At 43.2% G+C, this 21,295-nt stretch overlaps 2 protein-coding genes across 2 annotated transcripts in view; both read left to right on the top strand.

Annotated features, from left to right (window-relative positions):
- The window catches only part of LOC131497273 (cytoplasmic phosphatidylinositol transfer protein 1-like), a 196,878-nt gene that overhangs the window by 2,181 nt on the left and 173,402 nt on the right, over positions 1-21,295 (top strand). The window lies entirely within an intron of this gene.
- Positions 3,678-21,295, top strand: part of LOC131496951 (leucine-rich repeat-containing protein 37A3-like) — a 220,111-nt gene continuing 202,493 nt past the window's right edge. The window contains exon 1 of the mRNA XM_058702829.1: positions 3,678-3,696. The gene's annotated coding sequence lies outside the window, so the exon portion shown is untranslated. The remainder of the gene's footprint in view (positions 3,697-21,295) is intronic.

The following is a 21,295-nucleotide window of genomic DNA, read 5'->3' as shown; positions in this document are numbered from 1 at the left end:
GTGCCAGAAGATGCTCTCAGAGTCTTGGCAGTGTTTTGGAATAGAGTATATTATCTTAGTGTTGGGCTATGTATATAATGAACACTTTATATATAGTGATGGTGGGACTGCATGAGCTGAATTCTCTCTTAAGGGCAAAGGAAGGGATAGACTATTATTAACTTACATATGGTGCTTGGCATGCCTTTAAGGAAGTAATGGTGGAAAACACACCTTTTTTTCCTCCTGTGGCCATACGTAGTTTGCTAGCCTTATGTCTGCGCCCCAAGACTTAATGAGAAGATGACTTTGACCGGAGGTCGTTACCAGTGTGCCGCTGGGATACTGCTGTCCATGAACTTCGTGAACTTCCTGGATCCATAGACTCCAGAGAGCCTTGTAGAAATCATGAAGCATGAGTGGCAACTGTGAGCCAGGGGGTCTTCTCCTTTCCACCTGAGGACAATCAGATGGGGGCAAACACGAGTGTAGGGAGAGGCAGGGAGATAGCATTTTGAATCCAGACATGTAACGAGGACTATAGTTGACTGACAGGCTGTGCTTTAGGAGCAGGGAAGGTGGTGGCGATTCAGAGGCAGGAAACCCTCACCCTTCAGGCTCTCATCCAGAGTCCCCAAAGTTGTATGTTGTATATTAAAGAGTATTGTGGCATGTATTCCTAAATACCTACATAGAAAAAAACGTATACGAGCACAAGTTAGACCTCAGAATACACGAGTCACACCATTCAAGGTAGATTTCCCTTTCCCTCCACGAACAAGAGCCTCCCGCCTTTTCTGTTATTACTCACATTTAGAGAAATTTCTTTTATTTTGCAGAACTTTATGCCAAAGAAACCAGTGAGTGTTTTCCTGTGTCTGTCTGAGCTCAGTGGAAGGGTGTCCAAGGACTTAATCCAACTCCCATTGAATGATTGGCTTCTGGCAGAACTGTTAATTTGCAAACTCTTAAGAAAGAGGAAAGTGTACATTCTTCCAGCTGCTAAACTTTGGGCTTCATGGTGAATCATTGGGACAGACTTTCTCGGCCGAGTGGGAGAGCTGTTGTGGGGCCCCGGGTTTATTTAGACACCTGGCCAGAGCTCAGACACATGTGCTTGGTGACCCGCCTCTAGGGCTGACGTGCCTTCCCTTAGAAAACATCTTCATATGTCATTCCCTGTATAGGATCTATCACAGACTGATTGAGGGAATGAGTTAGGATCACTGACCAGAGAACACCTGCCATGTTTTTCTTCTGCCTGTTTCAGGGATGTCCGTAAAGGAGAAACCTTACTCGCTTGAAAGCTTCGGATTGCCAGGCAGCTCCGAGCAGTCGCTAGAGGCATTTTCTTCTTGCTGGGGTTTTTCTTTGCCTCTAGAATACTGAGCAGAAAGGAGGGAAAAGAAGAAAGATAAGCCCCTCTTTCAAAATACGTTCGAGTCGATCCCTATCAAAGAGAAGACCTGAGATTTCTCAACTCACAAATTAGGTGGGACTACTGCATCTGGGAATTAGGACTAGGCCCCATATGGAGTTATTTGGGAATTAATCACCAGTTGGCTGTTCCCAGACGTGGAGCACATCGGAATTCACCTCGTGTTGTTTGAAAGTTGGCAACCTGCTTGTTACATAACATGGAACGCAAGGCCTGCCAGCCGGGCCTCCACGTGCCCTGGGGGATTTGTGAGGCTTTATAACTCTTTGTTGAGTCAGCCAGGCCTGCCAGATAGATTCCAGGGGCCTGGGGTATGTTGGACACTGACCTCAGGCTTCGCAGTTTAACAGACGATATCTCTGCCTTTGGGATTTTGTCTTTAGCAACTGCCGTGAACACCAGAGAGAAGTAAATGAGGGACATGACATGGGCTCTTTTTTATTTTTTATTTTTTATTTTTTTTATTTTTGAAAATGTGTTAAAATACGCATAACAAAATATACCCCCTTAACTATTTTTAAAGGTACATTTCAGGACACGTGGGTGGCTCAGTCAGTTAAACGTCTGACTCTTGATTTAGGCACAGGTCATGATGATATCGTGGTCATGAGATTGAGTCCTCCATCAGGCTCCACGCTTAAAATTCTCTCTCTCTCCCCCCCCACCCCTCCCCTACTCGCATGCATGCACTCTCTCTCTCTCTCTCAAAAAAGTACATTTCAGTGGTATTAAGTACATCCATTTTGTTCTATTGCTAGTGCTACTATCTGTAGCATTAATAATTCTGTACCCATTGAACACTAACTCTCCATTTCCCCTCTCCCCAGCCCCCCAGCAGCCACCATACCCCTTTCTGTCTCTATGAATTGGACTATTCAAAGTACCATATGTAAGCGCAGTATTGGACCCTTGTGGCCGGCTTATTTCACTCAGCATGACATCTTCGAGGTTCATCCATGTTGGAGCCTGTGTCAGAATACCCTGCCTTTTCCAGGCCAAATAATATTCCATCGTATGGATATACCACATTTTGTTTATCCATTCATCTGTGCACAGGTAGATGGATTGCTTCCTCCTTTTGGCTGTTGTGAATTATGTCGCTGTGAACGTGGGCATACAGATATTTCTTTGGGTCCCTGCTTTCCATTCTTTTGGATATGCACCCATAAATGGAATTGCCAGGTCATATGTAATGGACTCCTTAAAAAAAAGAAAAAAGACAAGAAAACAGAGAAAGACAGTATAATGACAGTGTGTGACTACCCTTAGAGGACAGGACTTGATTGCTTGCTCTGTTTCCTTCTCCCCTCACCTGTTGCCTACATGCCTCAGTGGTAATCAGCTTGGTGGGGGGAGCTGGCCTTGTTTGGACTGAGATTGCCGGTGTAGACCTTCTCAGTTTGACCCTACATCTGATTCCCCCGCTAAAGCACAGAGAGATGAACAAAGTAGATTGAAGTCATACAAATGACTCCTCCTGCCTCCTTTTCTTCCTCTTTTCTTTCCTTTTTCTTCTTTTGAGAACTCTGGTTATGGTGTCTGCACATCTGTTTTGGCCTAAACTCCAGTAAATCAGTGGTGCTGCCCGTTGGAGTCACCTGGTTTCGTGCTGACAACTCAACCCTACGTCCAGAGACTCTGAGTTCATTTGCTTTGAGGCCTGGCCTGGGCGTGGGGGTTGGAAGGCCTGCAGGCAAGTCTAATGTGCACCCAGGAAAATGACCACACGTAAATAAATGTTTTCTTCACCCCTCTCTTTATGTCTTCTTTCTGGTTCTTTCTTGTAAAAAAAGATTTTTTTAATCTTTATTTATTTTTGAGAGAGACGAAGTGAGACAAAGTGTGAACGGGAAAGGGGCAGGGAGAGAGGGAGACACAGAATCCAAAGCGGGCTCCAGGCTCTGAGCTGTCAGCACAGAGCCCGATAGGGGCTCAAACCCATGAACTGTGAGATCGTGACCCCAGCCGAAGTCGGACGCCCAGCCGACTGAGCCACCCAGGCGTCCCCTCTGATTATTTCTTTAGAACGTATCTACAGATTTGTAAATCTCAGCTCAAACTTGAAAGTCTTCTAATTGACTTTTTTGCTTGTTTAAACTCATGAGGCTGCATGATGTAATTTTGAATCCAAGAATGAGGAGACCTGGGTCATACTCGTGTATGTCATTATCTAGCCAGGGATGATGAATTACTTCACTTGTCAGAATCATAGCCTTTTCGGGGCGCCTGGGTGGCGCAGTCGGTTGAGCGTCCGACTTCAGCCAGGTCACGATCTCGCGGTCCGTGAGTTCGAGCCCCGCGTCAGGCTCTGGGCTGATGGCTCGGAGCCTGGAGCCTGTTTCCGATTCTGTGTCTCCCTCTCTCTCTGCCCCTCCCCCATTCATGCTCTGTCTCTCTCTGTCCCAAAAATAAATTAAAAAAAAAAAAAAAAAAAAGTTAAAAAAAAAAAAAAAAAAGAATCATAGCCTTTTCTTCTCCCCCCCTCCCCCCCCCCTTTTTTTTTTTGGTCTTCAAAATTAGAATATGGATCAGCATCTGATCCATAAAGAATGAAATTAATGATTAAAAGAAGATATCCCCTCCAGCTGTAACATGCTCTGAATGAGCAGGGGGGGATTGATGTGGAACAAGGGAGGCTTGTAGTTCACGAATGTGAACTGTGTCATGTTCTAGTAATGAGTAGGAGGATGAAGAACTTCCCCATAGGGCGCTACTGGGAGATCTGGTGCCCCAGAAGCAGCCTTCAGGGCAGTTCTGATCAGTAAATAAAAGGATGCAAAATAAAGATCTTGCAGGATACGTAGTTAATAAAGCAAGAATGTGGTGCCAGGCAGATTGTTAGAGAGTGTTGGGGACGTTGTAAGTGATAGAGGGAACACAGCAGGACTTGGTCTAGTGGAACAGAGTGCCAGAGGTCCCTGTCCCCCTGAAAATTGTCACCTCCTTGCCTCTTGCCACGAGCTGTTTATCATATATCTTCTGAATCCTTTCAAAGCTTATACTGTACAGTTTGTTTCTCCCCTCCTCTGAGCCTATTCGAGGAATATGGATGGCCCAAGTTTTTATGTGTGTGTGTTGGGTTTTGTGTTGTTTTTTTTTTTCCCCCTTCTCCAGATTAACACAAGCTAATGCAGTTGGGATACGGTGCCAGAGATGTTAGTGTAGAAAAGCAGAGAATGCACTTCTGTCCTGGACACCTCCGGGCATGGCATTTTTCTTCCATGGTGACTTCTTAGGCCCATGGGAAAGTAAGAGGAGGTGGCCTCTTGGGGTGGGGGGGTGGCACCTTCTCTGGAGCCGCCCCATAGCGTGTGGCCATCAGGATGACGCAGAGAGGCGTGTGAATACAGCCGGCCGCTGCAGCTGATGCACTTGACTCTGGGCGGCATGTTCCCAGGAACCCGCAGGACACTGAGGACCGTGAGTGATGTAACCCAGATCTGCCAGATGTGGGAGCCAGCGTGAGTCACGCTGGACGATTCATTAAGAAACGTTTTCTGGGTCATCTGGGTGAGGAGTCCTGGCTCTTTTCCCTGCCATCTGGGGTTGGAGGCACACGTCCACACACCAGGAATTCCCAAGTTCACTAACATCTGTCTAAAATTACAGCCCGGTTCTCTGAGCTGACACGGTGCAGAGCCCAGACTCTCGGATGGCCCCTGCCTTGTAATTTGCTAAAGGATGTCATCACTTTGGGCAGTAGAAGGTGGGGGAAAGTCACTTGATAAAACCATACATGTGAGTTGCTATGAAGTTTCTGTATATTCGACTAAGATCAGAAGGGGGATGGGATGTTGTGAGAAGACAAAACTCTGTGGGCGTGTGGCCAACAAAATGCCAGGGGTCGTCTTTTTTGTTAGATGTGTGTAAGATACCTCATGGTGGGTGAACAAGTGTATTTCTTTTATTTATTTACGTATTTGTTATTTTTTTTAATGTGTATTTCTTTTTGAGAGAGAGAGAGACCCACAGAGTGCAATCAGGGGAGGGGCAGAGAGAGAGGGAGACACAGAATCCGAAGGCTCCAAGCTGTCAGCACAGGGCCCGACGTGGGGCTCAAAGTTGTGAGCGCGAGATCATGACCTGAGCTGAAGTCGGACGCTTAACTGACTGAGCCACCCAGGCGCCCCAGAACAAGTGTATTTCTAAAGTGCTTTTTTTCTTTGAGAGAGAGAGTGTGTGTACACATGTGAGTGGGGGAGTGGGGCAGAGGGAGAGAGAGAGAATCCCAATCGGGCTCTATGCCCAGCGAGCGGAGCCCAACACGGGGCTCCATCCCATGACCCTGGGATCATGACCTGAGCCGAAATCAAGAGTCAGGGGCTCAACTGACTGCGCCCCCCAAGGTGCCCTAACAAATCTATCTCTAAAAAGTTGTAAGCTGACTTAAAAAAAAATTCCTCACAGATGTGTAGCATATAACCAGAAAAGTGCATGCATGCATTGCTGGCTAAAATTTCACACCCTGTAATGGGTTGACTGGTGGTCCCTGGAAGCCTGTGAATATGACCTTATTTGGAGGGAGGTCTTTGGAGATATAATTAGATAAGAGATCTTGAGATGGGATCGTCCTGGATTTCCCAGGTGGGCCCTAAATCCAATGGCAAATGTCCTTATAAGAGACAGGAGAGAAGACACAGACACGGAGGAGAAGGCCACATAAAGACAGAGGCAGAGAAGGGGGAGTTCCAGCCATAAGGAACAGCTGGGGCCACCAGTAGCTGGAAGAGCCGAGAAGTGGATTGTCCCCTCGAGCCTTCAGCGGGGAGCTGGTCCTGCTGAGACCTTGAGTTCTGACTTCGGGCTTCCAGAACTGGGAGAGATACATTTCTATTGTGTTAAACATTCAAGTTTGTGGTAATTTGGTATGGGAACTAAAATAATAACCAACACCTAGATCAAGAAATAGAATGTTGCCAAAACCACAGAAACTCACCTTATGCCTCATCCTGAATTCACACCACCCCGGGGTAACCACTCTCCTGACTTCTAACATCAGAGATAGTTTTTATGTTCTTGGAACTTAATTAAATGGAATCACATAGTATGTAGTCTTCTCTATCAGGTTTCTTCCATTCAACACTGTATTTGTGTCTATGTTATTGTGTGTGTGATCATTGTTTTGGCCATACAGTGTTCTATGATGTGAATATGCCACTCTTTACTTATTCTTTTCCTTTTGGGGCCATTTGAGTAGCTTTCCTTTTAGGGCTGTTACAAATAGCGTTGTTATGGATTCTGTTATATGGGTTTTTTTGGTGAACACATGTGTTCATTTTTGTTGGTTATAGTCTCAAGAGTTGAAGTGTTGGGTCATAGGCTACTTATATGTTCAACTTTAGTAGATACTGCTAAACAGTTTTCGAATTAATTTTTAAAATGGCCAATCACATTCAGAATTCTTTTGTTAAATGGAGACTCCAACAATGAATTCAATAACCATTCTTTAATGGGATATTGTGCAAGAACCAAGTGTTGGACATAGGGTTTTCTAGGAGCGAGGCTCCCCTCCTTAGATCAGAACTCTGCATTCACAGTGAGGAATACCCCATGTCTCAGAAGAACCCATTACAGGTCTGGACAATTGTTAGAGCACCCCACTTTCTGGTGTGTCAGAGAAGCTGGGCTCCTGACTGTAAATTTTAAATACACCTCACCCATCAGTGGCCCAGCTGCTGGATCTCCATCTTGAAACTCAGAAATAAATTTGCCGTCTTATAAGACGTATATAAGACATTAATACTTCTTATAAGCCATATTAACTCCCCTTTCCAGCTTTTGAGTCTGTGTTCTATAACTTAGGAAGCAATCAAATGATATGAAGCAACCAGTAAACAAGTAAATCTGTACATGAAATAAAGAATACATCGTGTCTGGTCGTGACAAAAGCTGAGAAGACAGTCAAGTCAGATGTCGTGGTTGAGTTTGGAGGGAGTGTTCCCGAGCCTTTTTATTTTTTGGCCTGGGAACCTTTTTTTCACTTTGGGAAATGTTGCTTTTGCTGTGTAACTGGAGTTTTGTGAATTCTAATCTTTTCTTTCTGGTTTGTCATTAGTTTTACTCGTCCTAAGTATATTAAAAATAACTATCTTGGTTCTCTGCTATTTTAACTACGGTTAGGTTAGAAATATGGGCGTGTGTCGCTCAGTGGGATTCTTCTAGTGACCAATAACAAGGCATTTGGCTGAAGTTAGACTCAGAGCTGGTGGCCATTATCAGTGAGTTAACAGCTATAGCAAATGTTGTGCCCTCGCCTGTATCCCTTCATCCTCACCACTGCAGTGCACGCTGGCCCGACTTCTGACTTCCAGCAGCTGCATTTCTTTGCTTGAGGACTCTTCTGGCCTGTAGGCCACCTTGCTGCCCATGAACCAGTGCTTCCTGGGAGCAGCCTAAGTAATGACTGACAGGTGTATCAATACCCCAGCCCCCTCACCTGCCAGGGTGGGTAAATCTAAAGAATGTGTCTACATGGGTTTTGAGACTTCCCCAGTGGGATTAAGCCCAGTTGCCCAGAGTGGTAATTGGCTTGAAACATGCCATTTATTTCCTATTTCTTCTTCCCTATATCACTTCCCCATTCCCTTAAAATTGTTCGCATTTGAGTTCTTTTCTCAGCATATGCTTCTGAGGGAACCTACACTGAGCACGAGCCAATGTCAGAATCAAATCTATGATGTTGAATTTCCCTTCCGGTGATCTACTCGGAGAGATAGCCGGCCGCGTTGTTGAGCGGGTCAAGACAAGTGAAAAACGAGAAAACAGTCCGATGGCATAAGTCTACAGAATTCTTGCAACACGAGGGGAAAATCCACTCAGTTCGGGAATGAGATGGCACATTCTCAGTGGCTGTCTTGACCAATGAATTCGGCAACAGTACATTGCGTACTTGATAAATAATGCAAGTTAGCAGGTTGAAACTGCTTATTAGACAACAGAAATTCTGCATTAAGTAAGCCAGCATGATGTCTTAGGTGATTGATAGCTGCCCACTTCCCGTTTAGACATTTGATTGAACTGGCAAATCACATTTCTGATTTTATTTGTTTATATATATAAACACTCGACACTCGACATTTCTCTTGCTGGGCATCTTGTTATGCCAAAATAAGAAGGTAAAACGGGAAAAGGTTGATGCCCTCACTAATTCAGTCGACCTCCTAATTAGTCATACTTCCTTTCTTGAGAAGCAAAAATCTATCAAAAATTAAAATATAGAAAGTTTATTTTTCACTTCCCAGGAAACACTCACAGAAGGTAGGATGGTTTATGGATTTGGGCCACAAACTTAAACTTGTAAAGACAACCCTGATGGGGATAAAGGGTTTCTCAACCTGGAGCTTGTCGCGGAAGTATTGCCAGCCAGAGGGAATTCAGAATAATAGTACATCCATTTTGATGATAAAATCACATTTAAAAAACTCAGCCTATTTTCTAGTCTCCTTTCTAGTGGTTTTGAAAAGCCGTTGGCTATTTATTGTTTGTTGCCGTTCTTCAAATAATTGTAGTTCCCCCTTACCCTGGGCACGAGAGAAGGGTGCTCCTGGATGTCTGTCACAGGTGAGGCCACTGTGTGACTAGTTCTGGCCAATGGGTTGTATCAAGAACAACATAACTGCGACACTCCACATTTCCTTGCTGGTTGTGGAGTCTCCAGAGTTCTCGCTCTCCTTTTTGTGTGGTGACCACAAGGCTGGCGATGGTGACCGCTCTGTCAGCCTGGGTCTGGGACGATCAGGACACCCCATTGACTTGCAAGAGCAAGGAGTAAACTTGGGGCGGTTTTGAACCTTGGAGATCTTGGGGCTCTTTGTTGCCTCAGCAGAACTGGCCGATCCTGACTGATACAGCTCCTGCTGTAACAGATACGGGGACTCCCAGGGAGAGAACTTGAGCTGATTCCCCTTTGTTGTCACAGTGACCTTACTAGAGAGGTTTGTTTGTTGGTTTGTTTAGACTGAAGAGTCGAACCGGAATGTAAAAGGTCCTATGGAAATAAATGTCTTTGGGGCGCCTGGGGGGCTCAGTCCGTTGAGTGGCTGACTTGGGCTCAGGTTGGGATCTCGTGGTTCATGGGTTTGAGCCCCGCATTGGGCTCTCTGCTGTCAGCACAGGGCCTGCTTCAGATCCGGTCTTCCTCTCTCTGCCCCTTCCCCACTTGTTCTCCCTCCCTCCCTCTCAAAAATAAAAAAGTAAAAATAATTTTAAAAATTAAAAAAAAAAAAAAAAGAATGAAAGAAATGTCTTCGGGGGGCACCCTGATTGCCTCAGTTGGTTAAGTGACTTCGGTGGAGGTCATGATCTCACTGTTATGGGTTCGAGCCCCGCATCGGGCTCTCTACTGTCAGTACAGACTGATTGGAAGCCTCTGCCCTGCTCTCTCTCTGCTCCTCCCCTTCTGTCTGTCTCTCTCTCTCTCTCTCTCTCTCTCTCTCTCTCAATAATAAATATTTAAAAGAAAGAAAGAAAGAAAGAAAGAAAGAAAAGAAAGAAAGAAAGAAAGAAAGAAAGAAAGAAAGAAAGAAAGAAAGAAAGAAAAAGAAAAGAAAGAAAGGTCTTCAGATATGGGACAGTTTATAATTGACCATCTTTTATTTGATTTTGATTTTTTTCCCCTTTCCTTATGTTTAGGTTTTTGGAAATTCTGAAATACAAATGAATTTTTGGTGTTGCTGGGAGTTGAATTTCGAGAAGAAAATGTTGCAGGAATTTTAGCCAGCACTTTTGGAGCAGGGCCAAGCATAATACTTGTCCTTACAGGAAAAAATGCCGGAGAGCACAACTTGAATTGGGGGGGGAAAAAAAAGAACAAAATTTCAAAATACCACCCACCTCTCCAACAAACACTTTCATGAGGGAGACATTTCCCCTTGCCCTTTATTTTTCTTCTCCACTTCCTCCACCTATTTAACTACAGATTTTTGCATGTAGCAATTCCCCCATGTAAATTACGGGGAAAACATTTTCAGTTTTCTAACAACATTACCAAATGTGCAGCTTTTTAACTTGTTCCAAAAGGCATCCATGGCTCTCACCGAGTCCTGTAAACGTTACCGCTGGTCTCTGCAGAAACCAAGTGAGGTTGAGTCCGTTTGTGCAGGTTGTACCCCAAACTTGCATCCCAGTCTCCCCATGTTTACTGTGAAATTGTTGGGTCTGCTTCACATTCCTAAATTTGAATTTCCTTCTGCATGGGAAGCACTCACTGTTCCCCTCTGGTTGAGCCCTCCTGAGAGTATGAGGGGCGATTAGTTCTAGAAAACATGGTTGCAATTCTGTCAGGCCTCTGGAATGGTTTTAACCGGGACTCATGCATGGTTTCTGAAAGAGTCCATGTTACCACCGGTTAGGAAAATTATTTCTGTTTCGAATAGAGAAAATTAAGGGTGCTGATTTTTAACAGTCTTAATTCTGCCTTTCTCTGCAGAGCTCCCCACAGTAAAAAAATGTGCTATGTACCTTTTTTCAGAGCTTATGCTGTACATTTGCAAACATAAAGATTAAAACATAGGGGCACCTGGGTCGCTCAGTTGGTTAAGCGGCTGAGTTTGCTCAGGTCATGATCTCACGGTTCGTGGGTTCGAGCCCCACGTGGGGCTTTGTGCTGACAGCTCAGGACCTGGAGCCTGCTTCGGATTCTGTTTCCCTCTCTTTCTGCCCCTCCTCCACTTGTGCTCTGTCTCTGTCTCTGTCTGTCTGTCTGTCTCTGTCTCTCAAAAATAAAAAATAAACATAAAAAAAGATTAAAACATATAGTTTTTTTTTTAACATAACTGTCCACACATGACACATTATTATAAACTTGCTTTTTTGAAACTTCATTTATTTTTTATTTTTAAAAAATGTTTATTTTGAGAGAGAGACAGAGAGAGAGGGAGAGGGAGACGGAGAGGGAGAGAATCCCAAGCATGCTCTGCGCTGTTAGCCCAGAGCCCGACGTGAGGCTTGAACTCACCAACCGTGAGGCCACGACCTGAGTGGAAATCAAGAGTTAGTCACTTCACCGTCTAAGCCACCCGGGTGCCCCTTAGAACTTAATTTATAATTGGAGTCTCTCTGTGTGGCTACACGTACATCTCCCACACTCTTTTGAACAGCAGCTCATTACATAGATGAACAAAAAGGTATCTGTGCCCTCAATGATGGACATTTAGGAAGTTTGGGGTTTTGCTGTTACTACAAATGAGCTAAATCTCTGTCTCCACAAACCCATTTGTTTGCTCGTTCGTGTTGTCATGCATACGTGTATGTATTTCCCCCCAGGATGGATATCCTAAAGGGGAACTTCTAGACCAAAATGCCCACATCTTCATTTTTGGTAGAGCCTCTTGCCTTTTCAGAGCCAGACCGCTTTATAGCCCTACCCACGGTGAGCAGGGCAGATTCTCCGCACTTTCTCCAATGCTGCCATTTCGTATTTCGTATTTTAGTTTTCGCTAATCTTTTGGCTAAAAATATCGGGAGTGACTTAATTTGCATTTCCCTGATTCCTAATGAGGTTGACTAATCTTTTCTTTAGGTTGATAATCCATGTGTATATCCTCTTAGTAACTTGCTTCCAGATATCTTTTGCTCATTGTTTTTCTTAATCAGGTTGTTTATCCTTTTAATTGATTTTAGGAACTCTTTATATATTAGGACTGGTGATCTTCAGTAATAAGTTACAAATATTTTCTCCCAGACTATCGTTATTGCTTATGTGAGTATGTCTTTTATTGTAGAGGAATTTAAAATTGCTTCATAGGGGCGCCTGGGTGGCGCAGTCGGTTAAGCGTCCGACTTCAGCCAGGTCACGATCTCACGGTCCGTGAGTTCGAGCCCCGCATCAGGCTCTGGGCTGATGGCTCGGAGCCTGGAGCCTGTTTCCGATTCTGTGTCTCCCTCTCTCTCTGCCCCTCCCCCGTTCATGCTCTGTCCCTCTCTGTCCCAAAATAAATAAAAAACGTTGAAAAAAAAATTTTTTTAAAAATAAATAAATCAAAAAATAAAATTGCTTCATAGTCAATCCGTCAGTCTTTTTCTCTTTGGTTCCTAGATTTCATGTCTTGCTTTGAAACGCCTTCTACAAAAATATTCTCCTCTGCTCTTTTCATATAGTAAATTTAGAATCTGACTCTCTCTATATAAGAAGACAATTCCTCTCTAAGTTTCTCCACTTATTCCAGGTCTTTATTTATTTATTTATTTATTTTTCAGTGTTTATTTTATTTTGGAGAGAGAGCGAGAGAGAGAGAACATGAGCAGGGGAGGGGCAGAAAGAGAGAGGGAGAGAGAGAATCTCAAGCAGGCCCCACGCTGTTAGCACTAAGCCTGACTCGGGGCTTGATCCCATGAACCGTGAGATCATGACCTGAGCCAAACTCCAGAGCTGGATGCTTAACCGACTGAGCCACTTAGGCAACGCCCTCCCGCCCGCCCCCGCCCTGGTCTTTATTTTTAATGTTTTTCGATAAAATTTTATTTCTCTCTTCATATAGGCCTTGTACATTTTTGTCGTCGTTGTTAGATGGAGTCCTAGGCATTGTATGGTTTGGGTTGCTACTGTGAATGGGATCTTTTCCAGAAAAGTCTGAGCATTTGATTATTTTCCCAGCTTCGCTCAGCAAACCAGTGAGGACTATATATATTTTGCTGGTGTCTTGCCTTTGTCTTGTGAACTTAAATGGGATGGTGGCGCTGGAACAATCTCACTTTCTCTCTTTGCTTTGGTGGGCGGTACATGGCGCATGGTTGGGTTAGTGATGGCGGCAGTGGTGGGGGAATACCGCCCGCAGAACCTTAGCTTTGCGTGCCCAGTGACACGACTCGGCCGTGGCTCTCCTTGACTCTGTTTAACAGCACATGCTTCCAGCAGGAAACAGGGTTGCTCAGAAAAGATAACGTTGCGAACTTAATAAGGAATGTCTGGCAGTTTTATCTCTAAATATGAATCCTCTGTTGTTGTCTTTTTTTTTCCAGTTACTTCTATTTCCTTCTCTTTCACCATAATCACTGGCTCTCTATAGAGTTGCCAGATAAAATATAGAATGCCCAGTTAAATTTGAGTTTCAGATAAAGAATGAACAATTTTTTTTTAGTATAAGTGCCCCAATGGGACATACTTATACTAAAAAAAAATATATATTATTCATTGTTGATCTGAAATTCAGAGTTAACTGGGTGTCCTATATTTTTATTTGTTGAATCTGGCAACTCTGGCTTATCTAATACCAGAGACAAGATCTGTCCCCTCAAGGAACTTACCTTTCAGTGATGGAGAAAGACTTGGGGAACTCTCTCTCTTGTCCTTAGTGCTGTCAGAGGGATTTTCTGACAAGATGGCAAGCTCTCTTTATAAAGGTGAGCCTTCTCATACGTGGTCTGCCCCTGTCGGTACTGGCTAATTTCCCCACTAATAGCCACGTCCCCCCTTCAGACCAGTGTATCCTCCCGGCTTTCGTCTCTGCTTGTTTTTAAACTGCGGTAAAACACACACACACACACACACACACACACACACACACACACACACACACAAAACTACATAGCATAAATTTACCCTCTCAACAGAGTTGCCCTGTTTTCTTATGTATCAATTACAGTTTTTCTGGAAACTACTTCCCTTTCATTTTTACAGGAACAAAAAATAACATGGTTTCATTCTCTAGTGCGATTACCAAGCTCTTGGTTCCGTGACATCCCCTTACTTCTTAGAGCCACTGTCATCTTGCCCCATCCCACCAGGCCCTGCCCCCTGCCTTTCTCTGCCATGGCTCAGCATTTTCTTGGATTGCTGTCTTTCTCTATTTTGTTCTCTTCCCTTATTTTGAAGCCTCTTGAACGCGTATTGCTCAGGGAACGTACACACAAGAAAAAGTATGAGAGAGTTAACCGTTCTGAATTCTAGCATGCCTGAGAATATCTTTTTCTTAAATGTTTATTTATTTTGAGAGAGAGGGAGGGAGAGAACATGGGCAGGGGAGGGGCAGAGAGAGAGAGAGAGAGAGAGAAGGAAAGAGAGAATCCCAAGCAGGCTCCATGCTGTCAGCACAGAGCCTGACACGGGGCTTGATCCTACAAACCTTGAACTCATGATCTAAGCCGAAACCAAGAGTCCGATGCTTAGCTGACGGAGCCACCCAGGTGCCCCCTGCCTGAAAATAACTCAATTTTTGTCTGCTGCTTTGCCCGTGCCTCAGTTGCCTCATCTGTATGACGAGAGTGATCATAATTGTACCTACCTCTTAGAGTTATTAGTGAGGATTGGATGTGTTAGCGTGTGAAAAGCTGTTAGACGATCTTTGGTACATAATAAATTTGTCCAGTAAATATTAGCTGTTAATGTTGTAATTGAAGTGCATTTAGATGCACCGTGGCATTCAGCACTCTGAAAACATTGTATGGGCTAACAGTAAAGCAGTCAGATGAAAGTTCGTGTGATTAAGTAAACAGTCCTATTTCCACAGTTGCCCCATAGGCTTATGAATTATTTCTTAGTGTTTTTCTTCCCTTCTTTCATAAAGTCGCAATCAGTGTTTTAGGATTTACTTGTACTTTTTTATTTTTTATTTTTTTTTAGGTCACTAGGCTCTTCTCAGCTCTCTGGGTTTTTAGTAAAGCACAGTCATTTCCAGGAAATGGATCTAAATTGTCATGCAAATTCAGCTTAGCCGTATGAAAGCAGTTTTGGAGAGGAAAACTTAGGCTATTAAAGATTTAAGGAATAGGTTGGCTCAAGTACAAAAGCCGAAAAACATAAAATCCTCGGTGTGGTCAATCTACAGTGGCTGCTTGGACCGCTGTGGTGGAGAGGATTCCAGGTGATGTCTGCCATGAGATAGTAGTTGCATCTGTCGTTCCTGGCTTCACCTTAATCCTTTCTCATGAAGAAAGATACAAGGCGTTAGTAAGAGGCTCTGAGAGGGAGAGGGGGTCTAGGCTTTGGTGCTCAGGGAAGGTATCCGGGGAAGCTTGAGTGAGCCTGCGAGGCTGATGTCAACCAGCCAAAGGGAAGGAGGTTGAGAGAACCCAAGCACAAAGGCTCCTCGGAGGAAGGGAGTAGTTCAGTGTATCCGAGGCACGAAACTTCAAAGGATGGGAGGGTACGTCCCTGAGCTGGAGGAGTAGGTGCCCAGCAGGTCAGGGCATCCCTCGTGGGCCGTGCTGAAGACTAGAGCTTTATTCCAAGAGGGATTGCCTTTTTTTTTTTTTTTTTTTTAATAAGAGGTTTATTTTTTTTTAAATAATTTTTTAATGTTTATTTATTTTTGAGAGACAGAGAGACAGCACGAGCGGAGGAGGGACACAGAGAGAGAGAGAGAGAGAGAGAGAGAGGGAAACACAGAATCCGAAGCAGGCTCCAGGCTCTGAGCTGTCAGCACAGAGCCCGACGTGGGGCTTAAGCCCGTAGACTGCGAGATCACGACCTGAGCTGAAATTGGACGCTCAACGGACTGAGCCACCCAGGCGCCCCGAAGGGATTGTCTTGGGTAATGACAAAAACAGATCTTCAGTGAAATGGGAACCGAGGGACCAGAACGGATTCAGGCACACGTCTTTAGGAGCTCTTATAGGGTCCAGTGGAATGTGGTTGTATCTTAGCCCAGGGTGACAGCTGTGGGGTGGACAGAAGTCAGTGGAGGGGAGAGGGAGAGGGAGAAATCAGTCTACAGGATGTGTCGGGGGGCAAGGCAGGAGGCATCAAGAATGCTGACTCCTAGACTTCCACCTGGAGACCTGGGTGAAGGGTGGTAGGAACTGGGAGAAATCCAACCACTTATTGAACCCCTCCCTCTCACATACGAATGTGCTACAGCTTAGCAAAGGTCAGGGACTCTGGTTCACAGAGCTGCCGGTGGAATCCTGGTGGCTGTGGCTCTGTCTTAAAGGGAAAAAGCAGGTCACGTTGCCCAGTCACCCGTCTCACACTCTGGGTAACTGCTCTGCAACCCTGGCATTCTCTCCAACCTTCCAGGAATCTGAGGAACATTCTTCCCTAAAGGAGTAAGACCACTTGACCACTCTGTTATTGAATAGAAGTTGTTTTCATTTTCTTTTGTATCTGCCTTGAAGTCTGGAGCAAGTGAAAACCTGACAACACTGTATCAACGCAACACAGAAAAGCACCTCAGATCTTCCCATTTTCTCAGGTGGGCGCAAAACGGGTTTTTATCTAAAGCAGCTGAAAAGGCGCAGAGACAGTAATTGCTTTGCTATTCCAGGAACAGGTGGCCAAATGAGCAAAACTATCGAAGAGCACATTTTCAACCTGCTCAAAAGCTATAAGGAAATAGCCAAGATCTTTCTAGAACCCATTCCTCCCTGGGGCAAAAAGAAGACCTGGAAAATATATTTTAAACAAGCACACTCACGATGTTTGCAATTGGAATCATCTCTCTTTTTCCCTTGGTCAGTCTAACTAAAGGTGTGTCAACTTTGTTGTGTGACCAAAGCACCAGCTTTTGGTTTTGTTGATGGTTCCTGTTGTTTTTCTATTCTCCATTTCATTCATTTCGACTCTGATCTTTATTATTTCCTTCTTGCAGCTTGCTTTAGGTGTAGTTTGCTCTTCTTCCAGTGTCTTCAAGTAGAAGGTTAGGTTAGTGATTCGAGATCTTTCTTCTTTTTCACGAAATCTATTTACAGCTCTCGATTTCTCCTTACACCTGCTTTAGCTGCATCCCTGAAGCTTTGGTATGTTGTGTCTTAACTTTTATTCATCGAAAAGAAATTCCTAATTTCCTTTGTGGTTTCTTCTCTGAGTCATAGGCTGTTTAAGAGTGCGCCAGTTTTCTACATATTTGTGAATGTCTCCAATTTCTGACTTTATTCCATGTTGTCAGAGAACGTGCTTTGTATGAATTCAGTCCTTTCAAAATTATTGGAGTTTTGTTCTGTGGTCTAGCACATGGTCTATCCTGGAGACTGGTTCATGTGCGCTGTATTCTGCTGTGTTGGGTGGACCGGTCTATAGATATGTTAGGTCTGGTTGGCTTATAGTGTTGTTCACGCCTTCCGTTTCCATGTTGGTCTTCTGCCTAGCTGTTCTATCTGTTATTGAAATGGGGGGGTTGAGGTCTGTTTTTGCTTTATGTGTTTCAGGGCTCTGTTAGGGGCATACTATGTTTCTAGTTGTATCTTCGTGATAGATTGGCCCTTTCCCATCATGAAATGTCCTCTGTACCTTTGGTAACTTTTTTTGTTTTAAAATCTACTTTGTCGGATATTAGTATAGCTAATCCAACTTTCTTATGGTTATTGTTGGTATATTTTTTTCTGTCATTTTCAACCTATTTGTGACTTTGAAACTAAACTCTTCTATAGACAGCATATAGTTGGATCTTGTTTTTTTTGTTTGTTTGTTTTTGAGAGAGAGAGAGAGAGAGAGAGAGACTGCCTGCACGTGAGAGTGGAGAGTAGGGGAGGGACAGAGGGAGAGAGAATCTCAAGTAGTCTCCGTGCTCTCGGCATGGTACCTGACACGGGGCCTGATCCCACAGCTATGAGATCGTGACTTGAGCCAAAATCAAGAGTTGGATGCTCAACTGATTGGGTCACCCAGGTACCCTGAATATATATATATATATATATATATATACTATACATGGATATATTATATATATGAATATATATTATATATATGAATATATATGAACAGATACATAATATATGAATATATGAATAGATATGAATAGATATATAATATATGAATAGATATGAGTAGATAGATATAATATATGAATATATATGAATTCATTATATATGAATATATATGAATCTATTCATATATGAATAGATATGAATCTATATTATATATAATAGTTATATATATGAATATATCTATATCTGTATAGATAGATAGGGGGAGGGACAGAGAGAGGGGGAGGGACAGAGAGAGGGGGAGACACAGATTCTGAAGCAGGCTCCAGGCTCTGAGCTATCAGCACAGAGCCCAATGCGGGGCTCAAACTCACAAACCGTGAGATCATGACCTGAGCCGAAGTTAGACGCTTAACTGACTGAGCCACCCAGGCGCCCCTATACTATTGCTTTTTAAATCAGTTGAGACAGAAAAGGAGAAGAAATACGCATTTATACTTTTTTTTTTAAATATTATCTCCCCCTATGGGGCACCTGAGTGGCTCAGTTGGTTAAGGGTCTGATTTCAGCTCAGGTCATGATTTCAACAGTTTGGAGATCAAACTCCTCATCAGGTTCTCTGCTGTCAGCACAGACCCTGCTTTGGATTCTCTGTTTCCCTCTGTCTCTGCCCCTCCCTGCTCATGCTCTCTGTCTCAAAAATAAAAAAAACATAATATATATATTTATAATATATATTAATAAAATATATTAATGAAATATAATATAATTTATATATACATATGTGATTTATACATACATACATAATATACGTATATTGTCTCCCACCTATTTTGTTTTTAAAATATGCCTGTGTGGCTCAGTTGACTGAGCGTCTAACTCTTGATTTCGACACAGGTCATGATCCCAGGGTTGTGGGATCAAGCCCCATCTTGGACTCTGCACTGAGCGTGGAGCCTGCTTAGGATCCACTCTCTTTTTCCTTCTGCCTCTCTCCTCTGCTCATGCATGCACGCTCTGTCTGTCTGTCTCTCTCAAATAAAAAATAAAATAAAATAAAACACAGAAACCCCACAAAACAGTGCACAATCACAACCACAAAGGGAATTCTCTTCAGCCCTTCTGTTTCTTCCCCAACTCTAGAATGTGAGTGCTGTCCTACGGGACCGTTCGCTTTTAAACATAGGCGTCACCAGGCCACCCTTGGTTGCTCACCTGTCTGGATGTTTGATTTCCCCCAAAAGAGACAACAATGGTTAGGTTTCAGCCGGTGCATCATACCCTGACTTCCAGGCACAAGACCAGAAGACAGAACTGTGCTGAATTATAGTAAAAACAGGCTTGTATTAACCATCACTAGGCTAGAGCTTGAAAGTCAAAGCAAAGGAGAGAATTTTAATTGCCTTGATCATTTTGGCAAGATGATGTTTTATTTCTCTCCTGTGACTGTAAATTCTGTTTTTTGTTGTGCTTTTGTTTAATCTTGTTCTAATTATAAAAGTGCTGCATGCTCATTGAGACTTATTTAGGAAATTCAGAAGAAAGTAGAAATTCCATAACCTGGAGATTACTATTCTTAATATTTTAGAGTCTTTTCTCTCTCTCTGAACGTGTATGTTTGTATGTGCTTACAGTATTTAAATGGCATCCGAATTTGGATTTAGGTTGCCTTAAGCCTACGAGTTATAAAATAGGCCTGTTCCCATCTGCTTGCCTTGTCTGTGAATACAGCTTTGTCTTTGTCACCTAAGATTTAGTATGTAGTGCTCCCATCATTATTTTCTATTTTTTAATTGCGTGTAACTATAGTTTCGATGTCTACTCTGACCAGAAAGCTTATTGAAAAGTTCTTTTAAATTTCCAAGTGTTGGGGTTTGATTTAGACTTAGATATTTTTTTAGTGGAGTATTTTGTGACGTTGAGTCCTGTGTAGTTTCTTCTTGGAATTTATTTGGGTTTTTATGGTGGTTTATGACATGACTAATTTTTGTAAGCGTTGCGTGAACACATAAAAATAAAATATGGCCGATATTATCATGAATTAAAGGCACTTCTTTTTGTTTGTTGTCTGCTAAATCTTTGATCATCCTTTTATTATGACCATTTCTGTCTCATTTTGTTTTAGTTCTGCCTCTTGTAAGCAAAAAGTCACTGGGCCTTATTTTATAATCCCACATGAAAGTTATTTCCTTTTAATACGGAAGTGTAACTTACATTTATCATTATAGCTAATGGTACGGTCTTGTTTCATCTCATTTTATCTGTATTTTTATATCTTTTCTTTTAACAACTGCTGTTTTCTGTATGTACTGTGTCTTCTCTAGCAGTTTGCAAATTCATGTCCTGTTTTTAATTCTGGTGGTTACTTTTATGTGAGCATTCCTCAACCTTTCCGTTTTTGGATTGTCAAGGTCAAGGTAATCAGTACTTAGAGCAGTACTTTTTTTTTTTTTTTTTTTTAATATTTTTATTTATGTTTTGAGAGACGGAAGGAGACAGAGTGCGAGTGGGGAAGGGGCAGAGAGAGAGGGAGACCCAGGATCTGAAGCAGGCTCCAGGCTCCGAGCTGTCAGCACAGAGCCCGACGCGGGCTCGAACCCATGAGCCGTGAGATCATGACCTGAGCTGAAGTCGGACGCTTAACCGACCGAGCCACCCAGGCGCCCTCAGAGCCGTATTTATTATCTCTCCTCCATGTCCCCTTTCATGAACTTGCATGTCACTTCCACCTAAAATAATATGTGGAACTCAGAACGCTCTTAATACGTTTTGCATTGTACATTACGTTTAAGTTTTTAGTTTTTTTACTTTTTTTTTTTTCTTTCTTAAATTTTTTATCTTTATTTTTTATTTTTGAGAGACAGAGTGCGAGCGATGGAGGGGCCAGAGAGGGAGAGGGAACACAGGATCTGAAGGAAGCTCCAGGCTCTGAGCTGTCAGCACAGAGCCCGATGCAGGGCTGGAACTCACGAGCCGCAAGTTCATGACCTGGGCCGAAGTCGGATGCTCAAACCGATTGAGCCACCCAGGTGCCCGTAGTTTTTTTTACTTTACTTTACTTTTTATTTTTTTTACATTTAAGTTTTTAAAATGTCACAATATTATATCATATTTGCAATGATTATTTAGACATCACTGTTTTGCCGGTTTCAATGTACATCGTTAGATCTTCCAGACCTTGAGCTCTTAATTTTTATAGTTATTAGACATCTAGAAGAGATCTTCAAGTTGGTTTTTTTGGGGGAACACCTGTCAGGGCTGTGTGTGAGCCCTTTCACGCAAATGGCGGCTAGGTCATAT

The sequence above is a fragment of the Neofelis nebulosa genome, chromosome 16 (assembly GCF_028018385.1).
Source record: "Neofelis nebulosa isolate mNeoNeb1 chromosome 16, mNeoNeb1.pri, whole genome shotgun sequence".
Classification (NCBI taxonomy): Eukaryota; Metazoa; Chordata; class Mammalia; order Carnivora; family Felidae; genus Neofelis; species Neofelis nebulosa.
This window is presented reverse-complemented; position numbering and strand designations above follow the sequence as displayed.